Source organism: Pteropus medius, unplaced genomic scaffold (assembly GCF_902729225.1).
Source record: "Pteropus medius unplaced genomic scaffold, Ma_sr-lr_union100, whole genome shotgun sequence".
Lineage (NCBI taxonomy): Eukaryota > Metazoa > Chordata > Mammalia > Chiroptera > Pteropodidae > Pteropus > Pteropus medius.
This window is the reverse complement of record NW_024346062.1, coordinates 9421750-9443877: the sequence shown is the minus strand read 5'-3', so window position 1 is coordinate 9443877 and position 22128 is coordinate 9421750. Positions and strand designations below refer to the sequence as shown.

Genomic DNA, 22128 nt, shown 5'->3' with positions numbered 1-22128 from the left:
AGATTACTACTTGCAATAAGACTAGCAATTTATCTGAAATTAGAGCCAGAGAAAACAATATCTACTTTTTGCTCATTCTCACTCAAAATGGATGGAGGTGAGGAAAATTATTGAATAACATTATTTAGATAAAAAGAGAAAGATGGAAAGAGTAGGAAAGCCAGGAGTGACACTTGAGATGAAAATTCAAACAAAATATAATTACATACTTGGAAGATTTTTAATATGATACATAAAGTGGTGTAAAAAGAGTAAAGAAATATGTCACCATGAAAAAATAATTGGGTGCTGAAAAGATGCAGAGTGAATCGATATACAAAAAATGGACATTTTAGAGAAATAAGTTGCTACTTTGTGATCAATTTCATCTATACCCCATGACAAAGTGGACTGATGTCAGATTCATACCAAAGTAAGTTAAACCATCCTTTAAGGGAAAGGGACTCCGTCTGGAAAGTTTCTGCATGTGCTTTTGTTGGGAGCCAGAAGTGTATGAATCATAGCCGTGGGGAAAATTCAGTAAGAACATTAGCCTGAAGTAATTTAAACACAGACTGTGCAAAAGAAGTCAGTGCAGGTGAGGGGACCCACTCAGGGCTATGCCACTGAGGTCAGAATCTAAAGAAGGATTAGGAAGAGCCAGCCTGAGATGAAGTACTGCCTTGGACAAGGGAATCATATTTGCAGGTACCCAGCATGAGAGTTCTCCAAAGAATCTGCAAAAGCACCCATGAGAGAATTTGTCTGCGAGACCCAAAGAACACAGTACCTTTTCATGACAGTCAAGGACTTTCCTACCTCTCTTCCCTCTCTTCCCTCCTATACACGTTTATCCCAGAAGGTTGAGAAATAGCAGCTATTGAGTAAGGGAGAAAGAAAAAAAAAGGTGAGGGAAAGAGAGAAAAAATAGACCATATTTCATCCTCGAAGGCAGATGGCTCATCTGCTGCGAGCCTTTGTTGGAGAGCAGTGGGGGTGAGTCTTACTTGTGAATGAACTTTGAAGGGTTAATTAATATATTGGATTAAAATTATAATTTCTGAATGAAGGGTTAAAGTGACCATAGGAATTTCTATTACCAACAAGAGAATAGAAAATCATGATGCCTGCCTGCCTTTTAATCCAATGACAAAGGTAAAACTTTCCCCAGTGATCATATTTTAAAGGACAGAGGAAGACAGAAATCATAGAGATAACTTTTGCTTATGTGTCACAAGTACTTTTCAACGTAGTGGTTCTGGAGGAAAAAACAGATTCTTTCTCGAAGGAGATATGTCTTTGAGCTACGAGATCATGAGCTTTAGAATTTTTTTTTTTTAAATCTGTTTTGCCATTTCTTAGCTTATAACCTGGAACAATTTATGTAACTTCTCCGAACCTCATCTGTAAAATGGAACTAATAATATTTAACCGTGAAGGTTTATGAAGATCCACAGTTATATTTAAGAAATATTGTTATTTTTCATTTTTTTATTCTCTTTTCAAGATAAAATCTAAATCTATTATTTTTAAAAATATGCTTCATGGAAGATGTATTGTAGATGTTGTGGGATATATAAAAAATGTTTGCAGGCCTTGCCTACTGTTTACGGATATATAATCCTCTATAGAAAACAGATTGTAAATTTCTTGACTGTGAGAAGCAGCAGTTACAATGATCATCATAAAGTATAATAGTCAGTGGGGACTACTGGGGAGATCATTTACATGGGTTATTAAAGACAGTTGTAGTCTGAGGTGGTCAAGTTCAGCTGTGTGGATAAAATCAGACTTAAACTGGATTTGATAGGATTATGGCATAACATTCAAGTATAGTATTTCCTCCTTATCCATAGTTTCAGTTACCAGCAGTCAACCTTTGTCCGAAAATATTAAATTTTCCCAGTCATTGACATCTTCTGCTTCTGACATCCAACCATCAACATCATCATGGCTCGGTGATCTAGGATTATATGAAGCAGGTGATCCTCTTTCCAATGTATCAACAGAGATCAATAATGCTATGTCACAATGCTTACATCATTTACCTCACTTCATCTCATCATGTAGGCATTTTATCATTTCACATAACAAGAAGAAGGTTTAGTATAGTACACAGTAAGATATTTTGAGAGAGAGAGAGAGAGATCACATTCAAATAACTTTTATTGTAGTATTTTGTTATAATTGTCCTATTTTGTTACTGTTAATCTTTTACTGTGCCTAATTTATAGATTAAACTTTATCATGGATATATATTTATAGTAAAAAAACATTGTATATATAGGGTTTGGTAGTATCTATGGTTTCAGGCACACTCTAGGGGTCTTGGAACATATTCCCTGTGGATAAGAGAGGATTACTGCATGGGGAATAAAATCTATAAGTATTTCCAGACAGAAAAAATGCCTTGAGTAAAAGTGGAAATTGGCAAAGCATAACTACGGGACAATATACTGATATTTGTGATGGAGCATAGATGTAGGAGTGTCTTTGTAGAAGGAAAGAAGTCAGTTGATGGAAGATACTTATGAACTAAACACTTTTGCTTGGTATATATACTATAGTCAAGGTGAAGACTTAAAATTTTGGTGGGGAAAAAGGCATTGCTTGAAAAAATCAAGTTTGGTTTATAGGCTGGATTAGCTGGAGAAGGGATTAGAAATAGTGAGACTATTAACAAGTTATTGTAATAGCTAAATCATGAGGATGCTGAACTCAAAAGGTAATAGCTATCAGAATGAAAAGAAAGGGATGAAATATGTTGAGTGAAGAATTGACAGGATTCAGAAAATATTTGGATTTTCAAACAGTACACTGGAAAAGTCTCTAGACCAGCTCTATCCAAGTGATTTTCTGTGATGTTGAAAATATTCTCTACACTGTCTAATACGGTAACCATCAGCCACATGTGGCTCCTGAAATTTTATTGGATGTTAATTATTTAAAATTTAAATTTAAATAGCCAGATATGTCTAATGGTTGCCATATTAGACAATGCAGCATCTCTTCCACAGTAAATTGCAACATCCACACTTAAGTTAATAATTGGATATTTTGAGTATTACAATGGCAATGTCGCATCCTAGCCGGTGATTTGAGTTTGGCACTATTGCTGTCTTTGGCAATTAGTGCAACAATTTGAATATTTTATTACATTTTTCTTTGACTGCTTTATGGAAATCAGAAAATGAAAATGCTATTAGTCTTAATATATGTGGATATCATAAACTTGGTACAATTAAGGCATAGATGGAAATCATTAAGTGTCCTGAAAGAGGTAAAATTCTATCTCAGTTTAGCCTGTGTAGTCAATTGAGGAGAAAATAAAGATGAAGACCATATATAAAGATGAGAAATATATAGAAAAGCATAATTCTGGACTTTAATAATAATAATTATTATCATCACCATCATCATTATTATTTAGCAACAACTCTTGTACATGGAACATTATCATATATTTTTCTTATGTTCTATTTCTGTCTGCAATTTTAACTGTATTGTATACGAGAGCAGGCATTTCTTCTATATTTTGCTTTTCACAGTGTTGAAAGTTAATACTGTTTTATTAATGAATAAAATGTGACTAATTTTTCTACAGTTATGCATCTAGTAAGTGACAGAATTAGATTTTGAACAAATATAGCTTATTTCAATTTTTGGAAATAGATAAGCCTGGGACAAAATATCCTCAAACTTTCACGTGCAATAGTCCAGTTTTAACATTTTTAATTTTGGTCGTTCAGATTAGGCTATTCTCTCATCATTGAAGCTAAACTTAACCACATATTTGGATTGTTAGAGACTTGATTCATTACAAAAACACAATACATTGTTATTCTTTTAGTAAATAACATTTAGTGTTTATCAGTGAAGTAAAATTAATTTCTTAAGACAACATATATATTTTTTCATAAATGTAATAGTGAAGTATTAGCTATTAAAAATTCTACACTTGACAGTAACAATCACCATTCCTAAGAATAAAATGTTCCGATTCTTTAAATTCATGAAAGGAAGCACAAGAATGATTGTTCTTTGGTTCTAGTTCCAAGTTACTGACAAGAAACTACAAAACTGGTTGTAAACCCTTTCCAAATAGTGAGCAGCTGTCCTGGTTACCCATGCTTCTGAAAGTCAGTCAATACCTGTATACACCTGTATCTAAAATTCAGCCAATTTCGGAGCCCCATGCTTCCCCCAACCCCAGTACAAGATTAGATTTCTGCTTTGTTCGAGAAACTGTTTTGCTCTTTCTTAGCCTGCAATAAATTCATTTCTGTTTCAGATATTGTTGAGTGGTGATTTCTTCCTTCAATATTGCTTTATTATTTTATTAAGTTAGTGATGTCCTTCTACATGTATGACTAGATATATTTGGATGGGGACAAATGACCAAGAGGTTATCTAAAACCCTGATGAAAACATCTGTCTCACTTTGCCTCTCAGTTCTCATCCCTCTCCTAGAGAGACTCAAAAAGACATGTTGAAAGATGTATAGAGTGACTAATTGCAACTAAATGTCATAAACTCATAAATATTAAATAACTTTCTTTCTCTGTCTCTTCTGTTTCTTGGGGTTCCTCCAGTACCCACTAAGAATGGGCTGAACTTACATAAGATCCAAGAGAATGAGAGTTCTTCCCTGACATCAAAAGAGAATTTGTTAATAATATTTTCTTTTATTATGTAAAATTGATAAAATTTGTATCAACAACCTTTGGTTACTGATTTAACACTAATTTTCATAGGATCATATAATCTATCGCTATTGTAATTTATGTTATGGAATCCTTTCTGCCATTTGTAATTCTTAATGAGAGATTCTGGAATGTCATTCAGACACTTTCCCATGAAGCACTACCCTGCCTGATGGAGAAAACCTCCTTCATTAACAGTGGTCTATAAATGAATACATGGGCATCATGGCTGTTCCCTGAAGGCTACCGAATTCCTGGACCTACAGAGCTAGGACTAGCAATCTGACAACATTTGGTAGAATATAATACCACAAAATATGCCCGAATTAATCCACCAATTAAAATTGGTTTTAAGAATAAGCATATAAGATTGCTAATGTGATTCCTATGAAGAACTAGAAATGGGGCTAGTGTCATAAAATAAAGGGTGTAAATCTTGATTGTGGAGTTTCTTCTTCAAGTCACGTCTCCCTATGTAAGTAATCTCAATATATTTTAGCAGTTATACAAGATGACTAAATACTAGAGATTTGTTGTTCAACATAGTACCTATAGTTAAAGATACAATATTGTGCACTTAAAAATTTGTTAAGTGTTTTCACTATAGAAAACAAAAACCTGCTCCCCCGCCCCCCTCCCCCCCAAAAAACCTAAAGAGACACAAGAAAATTTTTGGAATTGATGGATAGATTTATTAGCTTGATTGTAGTGATGGTATCATGGGTATATACGTGTCACAGGTGTCCAAACTCATCAAATTGTATTACATCAAATACGTATTGTGTTTTATACATCGATTATACCTCACTAAGGCTGTGAAAAAAAAGTGAAAGTCTAATGGCTACCTCTTGATCAACTCATTCTTTCCCTGCCTATCCTAGAATTTTGGGAACTTATACATTACTTCAAGTAGCTGCAAAACACTTAAATTTTCAGCAGTGGTGACCTTCTCTTTTTGTAGGTGAATTTTGTAGGAAGGGCTTCTAGGGCCGTACCAGCATCATCATCATAAATAACCATGTGATGATCGTCTCCTTTGTGTCTTTTATGATCTCTGGCAATTTTGCAACTAGATTCAGTCAAGCTAGAACAGCAATGAATGAGAGAAAAATGTTCCTTTGTACTCTGTGGAGAGGGTTTATGAGATTGAGGTGGGACCAAAGGGTGTTGGGAAGGGATGGGCAGCACTTTGGAAGATTCGCCTCTACAGAAACATGATTGGTGGCTGATCAGTGTTAAAGTTAAATGACCATTTGGATGAACAGGGTTAGATTTTTAAGGTTCTTTTTTTCTTTTCCTTTTTGGTTTGTGGCTCTATTCTGAGAAATTATTTGGAGTTAGATCTCATTTCCCCTTTTGTCAGCAGTTGAGAACCACTGCTCTGGAATGTAAACTTTTAATGGAGTCAAAATAACTTTAATTTTGTTTCATCATGTAAGGAGTTAATTTCCAAATTGATTTTTTTAAGCTATCAAATTTTCATTTGATTCTCTTAACTGTTTTTTTGTGTATATAAAATATTTTTGATCAGATGACACCTACTGGATAAGCTGCTGTTTTGTCCAGGACATCAGTTTTACACGCTGTAAATCTGATAAGCAGTTGTACGTGCTTTGTTTTCCTTGATGTAAAAAAGAACATATTGTGTATCAGTACATCTGGGGAAAACATGCTTTTTAAATATTTAGGTTGTTATCATTCACTTTGAATAAAAAGCTATCAAACTTGACATGTATCTTTAAAAAATAGAAATGAATCCTTGTGGGTAATAATGAATCTGATTTTGAGAAGAAAGCCAATTAGGCAAAGAGCCGTAAGTAGTTTCCCTCTTTGCCATTTTACAACAGGGAAAGAACTTTGAAGATTTTAAAATTTGACTCTTATCTGTCGACTTCGTAAGAGACACAACTCTTGTTAAACATGGTTGCTTTGTGGTTGTTGTTGTTGTTTTGCTTTTGTTCTGCTGGCTTATGCAGTAGTTTGTTGATTAAAAAAATTCTTAAGAAATGAAGTGAAATGAATGCCATGTTCTGGTGACTGGTATATACTAAACTAGAGGCAAATTCACGTGAGAAAAGTGCTTGACAAAAATATTTCATCTAAGATATTTTCCAGCTGAGTTGCCTCGCATTCTGTTCCCACCACATTCTCTGAATTGCGTGGTGGAAAAGCTGAGACTTTTAACTTCTGCTTCTCAAAGTACTGGGAACTTGGGCACAGAAAACCAGGTCATTTTTTTTTTTTTTTTTTTAATGGCTGTCTTTCTGCAGAGTTTAATTTTTTTTTTTTATATTGTTATGTAAGGGAAGAATGAAATTAATAAAAATTTGCCCTCTCTAAGAACTTTAAACTACCCCAGTTGTATATTCTCATGCTTTGATTATTGACAAATTGTACAGATCAAATGATAATCACCATTGTATCCCTAATTTGGTTTTACACATGTTACAAATATAGCAATATAAGAAACCTAATATAGTATGTAAGAAAATGTTAATAGCATATGTGTCAATCAACAGAGACCAATATATTTTATTGAGAACACATTGCTTAAATTTTGGCCATTATCAGTATTGATTATTTCTTGCCAACAATATGTTTGGATCTCTACAGTAAACAAAGTTTGTTTCTTAAGTGCTTACAATCAAAATTACCTATTATTCAGCAGGACTATCCAGGCATGAAATGAGCACGTTACTCGGTTTCTCTGTATTTATATTCCATTTTCCTTTCTAATTTAGATCATAAATCATTTGGAAAGAACTATGCTTAATCCTATCAGCACTTATAGAATAGTAAGTGAAGTAGATCCCTGCATATTTATTGAAGAATCCCAGTAGGAGGGACAAAACAATTTCACCAGAGATTACAGAAGACTTGAAAAAATCTGGGTTGTTTAGAAGATGGCTGATGTAGGAGAGTAGTTGTTCGTTCACAAAATATTTATTGACCACATATTTCATAAAAGGCACCATACTAGATTTCTTTTTCTTATCTTTTCTTTCTTTCTTTTTTCTCCTAAGGAACTCGGAGTCTAGTTGATGGAATGAGATGAATGCAAATAATCATAAGGTAAGATAGTTTATGGAAAGGGTCAAACTAAGAATTACTGCTGATTCTACTTTATTTATTATTTATTTATATTTAAAGTTTTTCCAGTTACAGTTGACACATGATATTATATTAATTTCAGGTATATAACACAGTGATTAGACATTTATGTATCTTATACCAATAAATCTAGTACCCATCTGACACCATACATAGTTATTACAATTTATTGACTATATTCCATATGCTATACTTTGCATCCTAACTATTCTGTAACTACCAATTTGTACTTCTTTATTCCTTCCTCTTTTTCATCCCCTAACCCCCTCGCATCTGGCAGACATCAAAATGTTCTCTGTATCCATGAGCTTCTTTTATTTTGTTTGTTTGTTTATTTTGTTCTTGAGATTCCATATGTAAATGTAATCCTATGGCATTTGTTTTCCTCTCTGTCTTACTCCACTCGGCACAATACCCTTTAGCCCCATCCACGTTGTTGCAGATGGCAAAATTTCACTCTTTTTTATAGCTGAGTAATATTTCATTGTATATATGTACCACCTTTTCTTTATCCATTCATCTATTGATGAATGCCCAAGTTGCCTCCATATCTTGACTATTGTAAATAATGCTGCAATGAACATATAGATTCACATGTTCCTTCAAAATAGTGTTTTGAGTTTCTTTGGATAAATACCCAGAAGTGGGATTACTGGATCCTTCTTTGTCTATTGTTATAGCATTTGTTTTAAAGTTTATTTTATCTGATGTAAGTATTGCTACCTCAGATGTTTTATTTGTTTGTTTGTATTTTTATGAAACATCTTTTCTCATCCATTTACTTTCAGTCTGTGTGTGTCTTTTGATTAGAAGTGAGTCCCTTGTAGGGTGCATATGTAAGGGTTTTGTTTTATAATCCATTCAGCTACCTTATCTTTTATTGGGGCATTAAATCCATTTACATTTAAATTAATTGTTGATATATATGTCGTTATTGCCATTTTATTATTCATAGTTTTGATTTTTTTTTTCTTTTTTTCTTCTTCTTCGTAAAGAAGTCTCTCCAACATTTCCTGTAACACTGGTTTGGCAGTGGTGATGAACTCTTTTGGCTTTTTCTGGTATGGGAAGCTCTTTATCTGTCCTTCAATTCTAAATGATAGCTTTTCTGGGTAGAGGAATCTTGGTTTTAGGTCCTTTCTTTTCATCACTTTGACTATTTTGTGCCAATCCCTCTGGCTTGCAAAGTTTCTGTTGAGAAATCAGCTGCCAGTCTTATGGGATCTCCCTGTAGGTAACTATCTGCTTTTCCTTTGCTGCTTTTTAGATTCTCTCTTTGTCTAACCTTTGACATTTTAATTTTGATGTGTCTTGGTGTGGGTTCATCTTGTTTGGGACTCTCTGTGCTTTCTGATTTTGTATGTCTATTTCCTTTGCCAGGTTAGGGAAGTTTTCCATCATTATTTCTTCAAATAGGTTTTTAATTCCTTGCTCTCTCTCTTTTCCTTTTGGTATCCCTATGATGCAAATGTTAGTATGCTCGATGTTGTCCTAGATGCTCCTTAAACTATCCTCATTTTTTTTTTTGGATTCTTTTTTCTTGTTGCTGTTCTGTTTGGGTGTTTCTGCTACCTTCTAAATCACTGATTTGATCCTCTGCTTCATCTAATCTACTATTGATTCCTCCTAAGCTATTCTTATTTCAGTTATTGTCATCTTCATTTCTGACTGGTTCTTTTTTATGTTTTCTATCTCTATTTTTATGTTTTCTATTTCTTTGTTAAAGTTCTCACTGAGTTCATCTACTCTTCCCCTAAATTCATTGAGCATCTTTATAACTAGTGTTTTGAATTTTGCATCTGGTAGATTGCTTGTTTCCATTTTGGCAAATTCTTTTTCTGTAGCTTTGTTCTGTTCTTTCATTTGGGACATGTTTCTTCATATCCCCATTTTGTCTGCCTCCTTGTGTTTGTTTCTATGTATTAGGTAGAGCTGCTAGGTCTCCCAATCTTAGTCGAGTGGCTTTATGTAGTAGATGTTCTGTGGGGCCCAGTGGCTCTGTCTCCCTGGTCACCTGAGCTGGGTACTCCAGGTATGTCCCTTATATGGGTTGTGTGTACTCTCCTGTTTTAGCTGAGGCTTGGTTGTTGTTTGCATGTCAATGGGAGGTATGACCCTTGGGCTGATTGGTTGTGAGAACTGGCCGGTGACAGTAGAGAAGCTGTTGTGCAGGGGCTGGCCCTATGGAGCAGAATTCATTTTAGCAGGGCTCTGGTGCCTTCCCAGTTTTCTCTTCTCTTTGAGTGTGTCATTCTTAGATGTGGCCTCAGGTGGTACTCTGGCTCAGATGAAAGCCACCCACAAGGCTGGTGCCTCCTGGAGGGACCCTGCCACAGGCCGAGTTCAGCTACAACCTGTACCCTGCCCAGGGCCATTTTGTATGAACCACCAAGCAATCCACAGATGGCTGTCACCCACATTGGGCTTGGATTTGCCTTGAGAGGCCAAGCCACAAACTGCGGTCTGCTGCTTCTAGTGCTGGGCTTGGGGCTCACCAAAGTCAGCTGCTGCTTATTTGGGTTTTGTGAACCTTTAAGAGATTTTGGAAAATCTACAGCATGAGCCAAGACAAGACATTTGTATGGAAAATCCACTGGAAATGGCTTGCGTGGGCCCACAAGTTGGGTGGAGCAGGGTCTCAGGAATCACCAGGGTGGTGCAACCAGTGTTAGCCAGGTTGATGAAAACTCAGATATAGCAGCCATCTGAGTCTGCATGCTGGGTTCAACAAAGGAAGAGTGGCTCCACCAGAGCTTCTATCTGAGAGAAAGCTGCCCCTCCAGCCTTCACCCTGAAGTCAGTCAACTCAGTTTCTCCCCATATGTCCCTTTAGAGCTGCTGTCCCAATGCTGGAGCTCAGAGTGAGTTCATCAGTGGGTAAGTCCATGCACTGGCCCTTTAAGAGGAATGCCTGCTACTCCCACAGCCATCTGTCTAACTCAGTCACAATCTCTGTTGATGTCTCATCCAGATTTTGTGGGGTCTTCTCTTCTTGGATCTGGAACCCTGGGCTGGGGAGTCTGGTGACAGGCTGGGATACCTTGTTTTTCCTAGGGTACCTCCATAGCTGAGATACACCTCTCAATTTTTAACTACCACACACAGTGTGGGACAAGTGTCTCCGCCCCTCCTATAGTCCGGAAGTGGCTTTTTTTTGGTATGTTCTTAGTTGTAGGAATTCTGTTCAGCTAGACTTCAGTTGATTTTCAATGATGGTTGTTTTGTAGTTTAGTCATAATTTTGATGTAGTTGTGACAGGAGGCAAGCATCTACCTACTCCACCATCCAGACTGGAATCCTCCCAGTTCTACTTTTAACTAGTTATGTGACAGCAGGCAGAACATATAGCCTTTCTAGGACTTAGTTTCTACATTTGTACAATGATAATATGAACTACTTTGTTTCCAAAATCATTTCCAGACTTAAAAAAAATTATTAAAAAGAGGACACATTCATACGATATAAGTTTTAATGCACTGAAAACATAGTCATGCCTTTGTAAGAAATTATCATCAAAAAGCTGATCAAAATTGAATGCCTGAGTAATAGTTAGAGGAGGCTGGCACACGAACCAGGAGATGAGTAATCAGTAGAAAATTCTTACCTTGGTTCTCTTCATTTCCCCTCCTGGAATGATCAGTATATTCACAAAAGTCTCCCCACCCACATCTCTCTATCCCATACCTTGCTTCTTTTTTCTCATAGCTCTTAATACTACCTATGATTGCAGTATATATTGTTTTATATTGTTAATTACCTGCCTCTTCCACTAGGATATAAGCTCTATGAGAGAAATTTTATTTATGTGGTTCATCGTTGTTTCACTAGCATCCAGAATAGTGTCAGGCACATTGAAGACACTTTATAAATACTTACTGACCAAAAAGTAAACTTTCTTATAATGGCTCCAATTTTTGAGCAATAGCTCATTCTTTTTTTTCTACAATATCTTTTTACTTTCAGAAGTATTGCACTAAGCAGTTTACTAATTTGTGCTAGCCTTTGTAGATGAGATTCCTTCCTTCCTTCCTTCCTTCCTTCCTTCCTTCCTTCCTTCTTTCCTTCCTTCCTCCCTTCCTTCCTTTCTCTCTTCCTTCTTTTGAAATATGCAAAGGAATTTTGAGTTAAGTTAAGTAGTAAAAAATGTGGAGCCCTTACTTACTTTTTGTCTAAATATCAAACTAAAAAACCTATGAGATTGGACTTTCTCATGTGTTTCCTATTTCCAAGCTTTATCAAAACAGGTATAAGAAACAGTTCTTACAGATCGTTTCCATCCTATTTTTAGGACAACCTGAATGTACATGAAGACTAAATATGTATATTTATATTTATTTTTAATATTAAAATTAGCTTTTTGAATTTTGTAGATTATTTGTGTCTGCTCAGGTCAGAACAACAGATTGTACTTTTATTTTTGATTAATTCAAAATAAAGTGTCAGTACAGTGAAAAGCTGAACTGTAGCTAAATTTGGTTCCCATCATGAATCATTAGAATACTTAGACAGTCACATTGTCACTGGCTACAAAGTCGATGGGAACAGTCGCATAGGATGAGTTAACTCTATAAGGACAATCTTCCTGGAATTCTGTAGCTGAAAAATGATTTGTTTTGTTATTTTGGGGAAAAATGGAGTTAAATTGCTTACATCAAACTTCTCTTCCCTCTAAACAAACTTTGTAGAAGTCCAAACAAAATAAAAGAAGTTGCTTGGTTGCTTATATGAATCTAAATGATAAATTTATAAAAGAGCTTACATTTTTTGAATGAAATAGGAAAAAAAGAAGACAAGCAATTATAGTTATTGCATGAAGCCTGTGTTTCTGGCATAACTGGTGTTGATACATAGTTTATATTTTTTATTACATCCAATCATATTTATGAGTTCTTGCTTTTTATCAATTATCACTCGTATACCAAAATTTACTTTCACTTACTTAGATATTTACATAAATTTGGGGGTTTGCATTTTGATTTCATGAATTAATATAATCATAAAAGAAAATAGCTTAAACAAATTGGAATATCAGTTTTCATCTTTGGATATAGGCTTATTCTAACCTCTGATATCCTATTATGTATTGCTGGTTTCTGCTCAAAAAAGAAGTCATAGACAGAAGCACTTTGTGTAATTTGGTGCTATTTGTTACTTGACCCACTATTGTTTTAATGTGACTCCTGGCAACAGAAAACTTTGATGGACTGTGTTCGTGCTACAACTGTCTGCTATTAACATGAGAGAAAATGAAGGACTCCAGTTTTAAATAATATGAGCTTCTTAATTTTCACAGGCACAGTTAAGTCAATCAAAATATAATACTTGTTCACCATCAGTATTAAGCTTGTATTTCTGTCTTTTCTGAAGCTGAGCAAATTGGATACAAATCTAGATAGTTAAGGTTTATACAACCAAAACAATTGTGTTTGTGCCGGGCGGTGATTGCATTTGTAGCTCTGTTCATTTAAAAACTGACTCATGGCTGAATTACGAATGGGACATTGGCCTAGAATTTACAAAAGAAAAATTTTGGACCAGTGCCTCCTGGTTGTAGCAAAGGCAGGGTTTATCAGTTTTTGGACTGTTGGTAAGTGTGGTAGGACAAAAATATTAAATAAACTATTCATTTTACTAGTTAACAACATTGAGAATTTGTACTTGATGTGACTGAGACCGGCACAGCTAGACTTTGCTGGATATAGGCTGAGCCTTGGTTACCATCTGGCTACAGATTCCTACATCTGGGCTAGATTCATAAATATCCCTTCTCAAGACATTTTGATTGCTGCTGCTAAACTCACCTTCTTGAGTTCCAAAACATCACACTTTTCAAAAGTAAAGTGCATGGTAGTAATTTGCAAATTATGCAAATTCATGCTTGAGGTCTATGAGAATATATCTGGTTTCTTTGAAGAGTTTAAACCAAGTGAATTATTAACATTTTAAGATCTGCCTTCAAGCGTATTGTTAAGAATCTTTTTGTCTGTGTTGTGGAGCCCATAGACACATCCCAAGTAAATTGCTTAACTTTCTGAGATGATTCTGTCTAATTCGGTTAAAATCTTCAGTTCATTGACTGATTTGAATTGTATCACTCCCTCCTTCCAGAGCACAGTTAGTCAGAAGGGAGGAAGGGAACGACGTCTGTTCTTTCATTCTTCTTACTTTAGCATTTTGGAAGGCTGGAAAGGTCTCACACTGTGTGTCTTGAATGTCTTATCTTTCTTCTTATGCTGGATCTAGCTCCTCTGACATTGTGGGAGTGAAAGGAAGGATAAGTGAAAAGGGAAAGTGTCCCTTAACTGGTTTTCACTTAGCTATTACTTCTTTTGCTTACATTTTACTGGCCCTGGCATGGCAGTTATCTGAAAGCTGGCTCCTCTGAGGGCATGTGTGCAGCTTTTTCAAAGAGCCCTGGGAGAATGGGGCTGCCTCACTCTGTCTTTGGTGCTGTGTAGGTTCAGGTTTGGATGGCGGTCTTCTTCTTGGGCAGAATTCAGGTATTCTCTGCTATGTTCACCTGAATTCCTGAAAACTGGTGTGAACCTGACAGCTGTTTTCACCCTACTATCCATCTCAGTTCTTTTTTTTTTTTTCTCTTGAAATAGGCACTGAGGCAGGTGAGCAAGTCCGCTATCTCAGAAACTATCATACTGAGGAGTGATATACCTGTCTTCTTCAGGTAGCCTCCTCTCAACTTCCCAAGTGATTCTCTTGGATTTCTCCTCATTTATCTAGTAGGGGGAAGGTGCCCCTTTCTCCTCTCCATGAAGAGGCAAGAGAATCTTTTCTCACCAGGATCTCCAAATTTCCCATAAGGCCGGTGATCCCAATGACTTTCTTCTTTCCTTTTCCCAGACTCTGCTAATATAAATGGCAGAGGTAGTGGTAGGAGGGCAATAATTAATTGGGTAGAATCTTCTCAGCTGACTTTTAGTAAGCCTTGGGGACAGTGTCTCCGATCTTTGGTAAATCTCTTTAATTTCCTTAGCTTTGAGCCCTAGTTGCATATTTTGGGATTATAGAAAAACCCAACATCTGTTAAAAATATCAATAAAGTCTCACTTTATGTTCAAAATTTGAAGTAACAACACTTCCTGAATTAAACAAAAATTATGCCGACAATTCTACAGTTCAAACCCAATGGGTCAGGAAGACTGAATATTGAATATGTATTTTCCTTATATACAGTTAGAGGTGACATTTAAGCTGTAAATGGTAATACTCCTATCCTTTGTAATATCGAGTGTTGAATTAAGCAGAGTTTTCATTCATCCTGCACATAAAATGTGACCAATGTATATTTCTTGGGCATCATAAAAATTAGGATATAATAGAAAGTAGTTCTCTGCAATATTTTATATAACTAGATTCCAATGAAATAAGCATTTCAAATAGAGTAATCCCCAATTTATATGGCCCTAATGATTCTCTGGCTCTAGCTTCAAAATTAATGCTGTTACTGGTATGAATGGCAATTATTATCTACATACTGATCCAAATATTAATTTAGAAGAGAATTTATTAGTTATACTTGCTTACATTTAATCTTTGTTCATGTCATTCTAGGGCTCTGAGTAAAAACAGAAGTAATTTGACAAGGAAAATTCGATGTACTTGAGTGAGATTTATAAGGGTAAAATTATATGGGAATTATTTCTTGCCCATGGGTAGAATATTTAAAGAAAGCGGTAAAGTGTTGGTGAGTAAGGAGGATAGGAAGCTGGTTTAAGGTGAAAGGCAAATCAGTGATACATCGGCCAGTGATAGAAGCAAGAGGGTAGGTGATAGAACACACCAGACAGTTGAGACCTATAATCTAGGTGTGGGGGGCAGGTAGGAAGGGAACAGAAGCCATGTAAATTATGAGAGCTGTCAGAGTATTTACAGAGGGGTGTATGTGTTGTTGAGAGGCAGAAAACATAAGAATGTTTTTACTGAGGTTCCAGTGGGTACTGTGATAAATCTAATATATCACTGTAATATATATAATATTATGTATCATATATACATACATGTCTGCATATATAGATACATAAGTGTGCTTCTATATTTTATACTCTTGATCTTTTTATGATTACATAAAAGAACAGAATAACAAATGCGTATGGTTTAAAAAACCGTGTGTAAATTATATTCTCTTATCCTGTTGGTATGGGAATGTGGCTCCTTATCTTACACTCTTTGTGAGAGAGAGAGGACCTGAAGTCTCACTTGTTACCTGTTTACCAGGCCTTTACCTATTCCTGTCACTCAAGCAGTTTTCATTCCTCCATATTAGCTCTCTGTGATGCTGACATGGAGTTGATTTGGCGAGCAGTAAAGTATCACCAGCTACCTCATCATAATCCCCTCTCTGTTATAAAGAGGCTATTCTGGTTACAACTTCAATTTCCCCCACCTCACATCTATTCTGACTTTTGTACCACTTGAACCCCTGAGACTAACTTGGAGGCATGTGACATCTCTGGAGGGTGGGTGGTGGGAGGTGGTTGGGTTGGACTGGGGTTTCATTTGTACCTGGCTGTAGGGCCAATCTAAAGGAAGGTATGTATGAATGTAATCAGTGGACTGTGACCACTGGCTCTGATCTGGGTTGGCATCAGTGTTTCAAAGTGCTCACAATATTCTTTATCACTGAGTGGGGGTGCTCTGCTTCCAAGGAGGTCTGACGAGATTAAAGCAGGAGCAGGTGTTCGGGAAAGGAGACTGATAAGAGATACACTGCAGTCAGGATCCTAATTCAGTAGAACTGAAATGACCCTAGGAAATGTAGGATGGCCCTAACCATGAGAAAGAAAGGAGAAATATGGCCAGTGTTGGGGCACTGTAGTTCAAAGGAAACATGAATGATTGGGACTTCTCTCACACCCAGTTTAAGTCAGAAGGACTAGTGTTTCTAGGCTTGACCTCCTGGCTGAGGAAATGACACCCCAAACACTGCCACACTTTGCTGAAATGGTCAAAGGACCTGTGGGGGTTGAAGGTCATCAGTACCTTACTGGGCAAGGCTAGGGAAGGCAGAAACCAACTTTGCCCTTTGTTTTTGCTCATATTCAAGCCAGAGATATCTTTAGAGGGTGTAGTCTAGTTGTACGTGCATGTATTCTCATTTTTCACATCTAACTGAAAAGCAAAGTTTTTAAGCTTTGTGTGGGGCTTTTCTAACAACACACACAGTGTTTCCAAAAATGCGGTTGGGATGTGTGGGGAGGATCAGTGGCACAGAATCTAGCAAATATGAGATTTAAATTCTTTAATATTCAGACTCATTGTCTTTAAACAGAAAGTGGGAATAGATTCAGAAGCATCCTCTGGTGGTTTCTTTTTTATTTTTTTAAGGATGGTTTATTTTTGCCTGAGAAATTTAAAAAGTTTCAGAGGTTAGGATCTATATTTTATCTATAGTCGATATCTACATTTTTACTCTGAAATGCTCTGGCTCAGAGCTTGGGAAGAGGAGGATTTGCAATAAAAAATGTACAGAAGTTAAAGCTATAAAGAAAACACGTGACAAAGGCACAAGCATTTGCCTTTCATGTTTGTAAATGACTCATAAAGTAATGAAACCCTATGGTATTTCCCTACATGAAACTGAAGTCAAAACTTTTAATCAGGTCTGTCCTTACCTGCATCTTCCAAAAATTTCCTAAAGAATTTTTGGTTTTTCCTAAAATGTAGATGGAAATATCTATTTCGATGGATTGTAACAGGAGGGAAAAATTAGTTAATTCTCTCTATAGTGGGTGAAAATTGGAGGTTGCTGTAAGGACAAATGCATAAGAGTGGCATGCCAGGACTGCTTGCAGAGAAACTCATATGCTTGGGTTCAGTGTTTGGCCTCAGGCCAAAGGCTGCAACTAACAGGAAAGTGTCAGCATCTCAATATAATTGCATGTCCCGGAGCCTATTATTGCACTAATAAAAATGCTTTTCAATAAATCTGAGAAAGGAAGGGGAAAAAAAACACCAGGAAGAAAAGAATTGCCTGAAATATTTTATTATATTTAATAAAATTCTCATTAATGGAAAGAGTAGCTTTCTGCTAAATAAATGTGCTTTAATTTTATTTTCTGATTAGTTTGATTTGAAAGAAAATGCAAGTAATACTTATTTTACCCAGTGTACTTTCTTAAGAGAAGAGTGAAAGGCAAGTAGCCGTCACTATAGGCAAAACCTTTCTCAAGGAAAGGGAAGAGGCGGGAGGACTGGGGCACTGGAAGCCTAACTAGTAATTATGTCACTGATGTACTGAGTGACCTTGGGCAAATGACTTAACTTCTCTGTCCCCATATGTAAAATGTTAATGTTTCAGCTTACAAAAATCTTTGAAATACTAAGAATGTCAAAGGCATTTGATATGTATACTATTATTTATAATGGATGCAATAGAGAGCATATATGCCCACTAACAATGATCTTAATCACACACAGCAGCATATCTGAGATACTTTTCTCTTTTGGCATATTTCATATAAATAATTAATATTTGAAGTACTTATGAATATAGCCACCCGAGTATTCTTATAGGGACAAACCCTAATAAGGCTAATGTATGAATGTAATCTATAAAGATTTTTCTTTTGTGCTTCCTATAAAACAAAGAAACACAAATTAGAGGAATAATGATTACTAAATTTTGTTGCTCATTTACTATGGACAATGTTCACAATCACAAAGGGAAGGAAAAGGGAAGAAAATTTTTTATTAAGATTCTACCATGAGCCAGATGTTTATATACATTACTTTTTCTTTTGTCATTTAGCAAAATTTCTGGCACATAGTCTAGGTGCTCAAAAACATTTATTGGGTAAATAAATGCTTCTCAAAATAACCTTATGAAACAAAAATTATCTGCATTATACAGAATAGAATAAGATTGAAAAGTCTAAATATTTGATTAAGAGCACACAGGTGGCAGAGCCAGAAACTGAACACTAGTTTGTCTGACTCCAACATGAATGTTTTTAGTCATAGGACTTTGGCAGTATTTTTATTAATAGAAATGACCTTTCCAAAGTTTATCAATTATTACGATGGATTTATTGAGTGAGAAAGAAGTCGACATAATGTTAGAAGACCTACTCAGTTTGGATTCAAAGGGTCTGGTTAGCACCTTACACGAGCTATTACTCTTACATCTTACAAGAGCTATATCTGAATAAAGTATGAAAGAAAGGGAGATGCCGAATGCCTGCCCCTGGTGGGGAAGCTCATTAGTTGGCATGGCCTGCATGGGATCTTTTGGGCCAAACTGAGCCACAAGAGCATTTCTCACATACAGTCATAAATATGAGGAGCTGAAGAGTGGAAAATGTAAGTCATGAAAGCAAGGAAGGCTCAGGTACTATTGTGAGCCGGGAACCAGGGAGGGTAAAAGGAAAGAACAGCAGGTGAGTGGGATGTGGTTTGGGCAGATACTAGAAAGAAGCTGCTGCTCCTGGCTAAGCTTTTCTGTCCTGACTATTTTGGTAAATAGCCAGGGGGAAAGAACATGTTTTACCCATTAGGTAGGATACAGTTTTTTTTTCTTTGTTATGCTATTTGTCACTTATTGCCTTGATGGTCCCAATTCACCCTTTGCCTGGCTTTGTAATAATGGAGTTGGAACCTGTAAACATTTTTTTCCTTAGCCAGCTGGCACAATGTTAAGCTTTGCTGCTGAAAAGAGCTGGAAGTACACTACAGGAAGGCGTTTCTCTTGCATTTTCAGTATATTTGTTTTTGCTTACTCTCAGTTATGATCAATATTCCGCTAGTTTTGCTAACTCCCCAGGGGGTGGTTTTTTAGTGAGTTTTAGGGGGTGGCTTCCTGGCCAGTGTTGTCAGAAGCTTCCTGGAGGGTCTCACCAGAACCCCATGGGGCTGCTTCCTGGAGAGTCTTCCTGGCATCCCAGAGGATGGCTTCCTCTTTGGGATCTCAAAAGGCAGTTTCCTGCTGGCTATCCCTGGACAGTGGCAGTCTAGCTAATTCAGCCATTCAAGGCCACAGCCATACCCTTTCTACTGAGGTTTGATTTTCAGCCTTATGGAGAATCCTCTTCCAAATTTATTTCTTCTTTGAATACTTCGTCTTAGCCCTAGAAGTAGTGGCTGCTTCCTTTATATGCTCTTCTCATGCTCTTTACTATTCTCTTACCCCTTTGTAGTTAATCCTCTGTTACAAGTTAATAAATCTTTATAATACATTTTCTCTATTCAAATTTCTGGTGCCGTTTCTACTTTCTGACTAGACTCTGATCAATATACCAGCTTGCCCTCAAAAGCAGAGCCTGAGGCAGAGGCCCATGTGAGGAGATGTTTATTTGGGAATGTAATCTTAGGGATCCGAAGACAAGGACAGGGGAGTAAAACAGGAAGAGGGAAGAGCCAATGCGACAATGTGTTATCAAGTTGGTCACACGAATGGGCAACTGTTTCTTCAGTCCTGTGGGGCCTTCCGAGAAAGCATGTGAAATATATCTCAGAACCAACGAGGGGAAAAAGGGAGGAAACATTTATCCATTGATTCTCCTCTCCCATTGTTCAGAGGGAAGTCCTACCAGATTGCATCAACTTGAAAGTGGTTGAAATCTGCAAGGAACTAGTTTCTGCAGCAACGGTTAGAATAAGGGTTGAAGCCAACAGAATGTGTAAACTGGTGCATAAGAGGTATGTGGTGTAATTACCAAAATAAGAAATGGTTATTTAACAATCTTTCCTCAAATGTCTTATAAAAATTTAGGTAAAGTTTCAAGGTGAGAAAATTAAGGTAGCAATTAAGAAATGCATAAGCAGCAACTTGGTTCCTTCGTTTAAGGTATCTAGGTCTAGTAAGGGTGAGGGTAGGTGATACTCAGCCCTGTATAAAATAAACACTGAGTAGGGCAGTATGCAGTTGATGTTAAATTATGGCATGTTACTCTAGGAATTTACTAGGAGATACAGCCTCTTACCAGTCCAAGAAAAGGCATCATCTCTGTCAAAGCCAAGATGTCATACATAACTACAGTAAGGAAGATGAGACATTGTCAGAAATTCAGGAAGTATCAAGAGAGGTCAAGTTGCTAACAATTGAGGAAACACCTTAAAGCAAAGCCTGAAAACCAAATGTCCCAGGAGTTTGGTATTCCTGGGGCTGTGAATGTAATTAGAGAGATAAGACTGACTACAGGTGAATATCAATTAAAGGGGAGATGTTATGGAGGAATATTAATACCCTGTATTCTGTTGCCCTCTCCAATAGACATCTCCTGGTCTCCTCCCATTCTTTCCACCTTCCATCTCAACTCAGCCGGAGAGGGAAGAAGCCAATGTCTTTCTTATTGTTCCTTCAGGCCACTTCTTGGCCCCATTCCCATAACGTTCTCCCATCCTCATTATCTGAGGCCATGATATTTTTTTTTATGACTGGTTTTAACTTATTTTCATTTTATAATCTTTGAGCAGAAATTACAAGGCTTGACAGTTATTTTGAAACTATTTATGCTTTTTGATTTAGAAATATTCAAAAATATTTTTAAATTTTTATTTTCAAGAAATATTTTGAAAAGATTTAGCATTTTTGAATTCCAGGAAGCTAGCAGTTTATGTGAGTCATGGAAAAAGGATATATAATTTTTCTTCAAAATGTTTTTTTTTTTTCAAATAATATAAAGGCTAAGGGTGGAAGGAAATTGGAAATGAATTTTGGAGATGGCAGCAAAAACCAACATTGATTGATTCATCGGGCTTTGTGTTAATGCCTTCATTTGATCTGCTTAGAAATGCTACCAGAAAGGCATTATCTTAGATTTGTAGTTGAAAAAACTAAGTGCGGAGGGACATGAGTAGTAACATGCTCTAAGTCATTTCGATTAGCCTTTTCTGGACTCCTACGTCCACAATTGTTTCTTCTTTCTCTGAAATCCTGTTGTACCTTTTATGTGTAGTGTGCTTTTGGCCCTTCTGATATCCAAACATATACTATCAAATATATTTAAGTTCAGCTTCTTCAGGTAAAGACAAAGAATATTTCTTTAAGATTATTGATGCCTAGCGATGCTAAAAGGATGATGAGCTCTGTGTAGTATAGGGAGCAGAGGATAGATTTGGTAGATTGATGCCAATTCTATCACTTATCAGCTGGTGACTATAGGAAAGTCACTTAAACTATTAGTAATAGTTTCCTCTCTGATGATGTCTGTGGTAGAAGGGAGTCATATATATATATATACACATATTTACCTTTTTCTACCATTACAATTTTTTACTATAAGCAAGTTTTACTTGGCTAAAAAATAGTTAAATATAATGAAGAGGACAGACTAAAAATAAACCTTAATTTTGATGATTTTTAATAGATTAAAACTTTAAG

The 22128-nt window shown here is 36.3% G+C and overlaps 1 long non-coding RNA gene across 1 annotated transcript in view; it reads left to right on the top strand.

Moving 5' to 3' along the window:
- The window catches only part of LOC120612518 (uncharacterized), a 534137-nt gene that overhangs the window by 115314 nt on the left and 396695 nt on the right, over nt 1-22128 (top strand). Inside the window, exon 4 of the long non-coding RNA XR_005655466.1 lies at nt 7706-7754. This is a non-coding gene — a long non-coding RNA (uncharacterized LOC120612518). The remainder of the gene's footprint in view (nt 1-7705; nt 7755-22128) is intronic.